Source organism: Glycine max, chromosome 3 (assembly GCF_000004515.6).
Source record: "Glycine max cultivar Williams 82 chromosome 3, Glycine_max_v4.0, whole genome shotgun sequence".
Lineage (NCBI taxonomy): Eukaryota > Viridiplantae > Streptophyta > Magnoliopsida > Fabales > Fabaceae > Glycine > Glycine max.
This window is the reverse complement of record NC_016090.4, coordinates 26,793,833-26,797,673: the sequence shown is the minus strand read 5'-3', so window position 1 is coordinate 26,797,673 and position 3,841 is coordinate 26,793,833.

The window sequence follows — 3,841 nt, the reverse complement described above, 5'->3', positions numbered from 1 at the left end:
TGTGGCAGCATGCACTACGGAGGGCCTATAAAATAATTTTAATAAGTAAAAACAAAATAACAAGTTCTAGATAATGCGACAACAACTATTCTTTTTAGGATTAACATTGAGGGCATAAAGGTCACAACATAATTTTTCATTAAGGTTATTTCGGTCAACATATACATTTTTTAAAGAAAGGTGATTGGTTAAACAAATTAAAAAACACACAATCCTATAGCAGGTCACAAAATATTGCTTCATGGTTGACCACCTAAGTCACTTCTCCGCCCTAGACATCGTGTTGTGGTCCATATACTTAAATATGTAAACTAAATTATGTTTTTGAACTCCTAAGGTATACACTTAAAGATGTAAAATCAATTGAATATAAATATATTTTTGTACAAAAATAAAATAAGAATGATGAAATAGAGATGAAAAAAACATGACTTGATATTAATTTTGAAGACACATATTCACTTGTAATGGATATGAGTATTTTTTATACTTGATCACTCTAATAACACATGAATGAGTCACTTTACATCTAATGGATGTTGTTACAATATACTTATATTATATGTATCTTTCAATAATGACACTTGCATGAAACTTCCAGAAGGAAATAATTTTCTGAATCATGCATATTCTCGAGAAGAATACTCTCTATGGACCAAAGCAATCAAGTCGTGTATTATATGATCGACTTACTAACAACTTGCTAAAGGAAGGATATACAAAATGATCTCATTTGTCTTTTTATTTTCATGAAAATCTAAAAATAGATTTTCCATAATTATTGTTTATGTAGATGACGTAAATATTATTGGAACTCTTAAAGAACTTCTAAAAGTTTTGTTTGAAAAATTGAATATTTAAATAATAAAATTTGTGTGCACTAAGAAACTTATATAATGCAACAAAGGTGCTTAAAATGTTTTATATGGGAAATCACATTCATTGACATTCCGATGATGGAAGGTCTCTAGATGTGAACTAAGATCATTTTAGATCTTGAGAGAAAGATGAAGAAGTACTTGATCCTTAAGTACCATCCATGTCTTAGTGTTATTGAAACACTAATTTATCTTACCACGTATACACGACCTGATATATCATTTTCCAATCGTTCACTAGCAAAATATAATTATTCACCAATACAAAGACATTTAAGCATGTACTACGTTATTTTAGAGGTTATTTGTTTTAGATCTCATAATGATATATCGAGTTTACATGAGGTGATACAACAATTCCACGACAATACGTGAAACAAGCCAAAATAGACACGTCAACTAATCATGCATAAATTTAAGCTCAACATGAGGAAAAATGATATCGAAAATCACATGTGAAGATAATGTATATGTATTGTTAAGTTGAAAGAAGGATACATCAAATAAGTTAGAACAAAACATATTTTACCAAAGTTCTTTTTCACCCATGATCTCCAAAATAATGATAATATAAATGTTTAACAAGTTCGTTTGTGTGAGAATCTAGAATATTTCTTTACAAAGTCATTATCAATGAAGACTTTTGAACAACTCACAAGATTGAATTTCATCATCTTAAAAATGATTATCTTAATGAGGGGGAGAAATAAATTTGTTATGTACTCTTTTTCCTTTGTCATGATTTTGTCCCATTAAATTTTGTTGACAAGATTTCTAATAAGGAAAGTAATATATAATGTATTGAATGAGATAATATATACTTTTTCTTTCATGACTAAATTGTTATGATGCACTTTTTCTTTCAAGATTTGATATGATGCACTTTTTTGTCTATCTCAAATGATAAGGTGTCTATTTCTTCATTTTCTTTATTTTTTTTCTTATGGTCAAGCCACTTAATTTAATAGACTAGAATAAATACTTCATATAATTACTTGTAAGGACCTAGCATTGCGGTGCTTTAGATTTCATTTAATTTAACTAGGGCGGCTAGTGTTGCAAGGGGCAAAATCACCAAATTGGGTCCCTTTTATAAATTAATTACCAAAATGGGTCTGTTTCATTTTTATTTACCATGGGGGTCTGTTATTTTACTACAAAGCGCCTACCTGAGAAGCGCGTTCCACCAAAACGCGACACGTGGCGTGACTTGACAGGACGATTGGACAGGGGTGGAAGTGGTGGCCTGCCAGGCGCGACCACTAGTGGTGGCCTGCCAGGCGCTACCAGTAGTGGTGAGGCCCCAGGCGCGACCACTAGTGGTAGCCTGTCAGGCGCGTCCACTAGTGGTGGGCCCCAGGCACGTCCCTCTTCCCTATAAAACCCTTTCTCCTCCGTTTCATTTTCACACAAAAACGTTAAAGTGAGCTGAGCTGAAACGTGTTGAAGCGTTTTGTACCGGTTAGAGATTTTGCTCAAAACTAGTAAATATTTTTTATCTTCCATATATTATAGCATTAATTAATATTTATTTTGTTGATGATAATAATGATTTTATTTTGTAGGTGCATAAACAAATTGACACGAACTATAAAATGAAATAGTAATTTTGTTTATATTTTTTTGTGTGATAATTAGTAATTTTTGGTAACTTAATAATTTAATTTTTGGTTATAATTATGTTATATTTGTTTGTTGATGACAATAATTATTTATTGTAGTAGTTTTTATGTCTAGCACATTATTATTATTATTATTTAAGCTCATAATTATTGATGTTGTTGGTATATTTTTTTAATAGCCAAAATTTATACATAGACATTAAAAATAAATGTCGATTGTTTTGCATCATGAGTGTGCGAAGTAGGAAATTGTTGTGACAGTAATTTAATTTATTTAGAGTAATTTGTTGTTGTTAATTTATTTTAGGTTAATAATTTATGTTATGTTAATATATTTTTTATATTATTGTTTGTTGACGACATTAATTATTTATTGTAGGTATATTTTTGAAAAATGAATTCAATTATTACACTCGTCTATTTAAATGGTAAGATGTACGAAACTGATGATGGTATCACATTTGAAGGCCCTAAAAAAGCTATTCAAATAAAGCATGGTATAAGTTTTGAGAGTTTAAAAAAAAGGATACATGACAAGGTAAAATTACAAAAACATGAAAGTATATCTACTATCACTTGTAGATTTTTAGTTGCAGGTAAATATATTGCACTGCAAATTTGTGACGATGAAGATGTTGAAACAATGATTCAAAGTTTTGAACAACAACAAGAAATGTCTGTCATAGAATTATGTGTTGAAGTTGATGTTGCGGGTGCTTCTGCAATTAATTTGACAAATTCATTGTTATTATGCGGAAATAATATGTCTCACAATGAATCGGGTAGTGCAACAGTTGGAACAAATTCAGAAGAAGATTTTGATGATGATGATTATTTAATATTTAATTCATACGTTGAGGACTCATTAGATGAGGATGAGGATATTGATGAAATTGTCTGACACAGATGATGAAGTTGCCCGTTTGATCGAACCACTTATAGTTGTGCAATCGGGAGAAGGTATATTTAGTGTTATATATAAATAAATATTATAATATTTAAATAATTCGCTACCCTTGAATTATAAATTTTTGGTATATTGTTTTTGTAGGTGGAAGTCAGACTCCATTTTGGGATTCTGCTTCTCACTATAGTAATATTAATTGGAGTCATCCTGACCAAGAAGAAATTTGCGGTTTAGATATGGGATCAAATTTTAATATGGGTAAAGAATTATATGTGGGTATGGAATTCGATACCAAAAGCGCAGTAAAAAATGCATTACAACAATATGTAATGAAAGTGCATCAAATTTTCAAAGTTGTTGAATCTAAATCGCAAAAATATGTCGTCTGTTGTGGAAATAGAAGCGATGACATCCCATGCCCTTTTTATATAAGG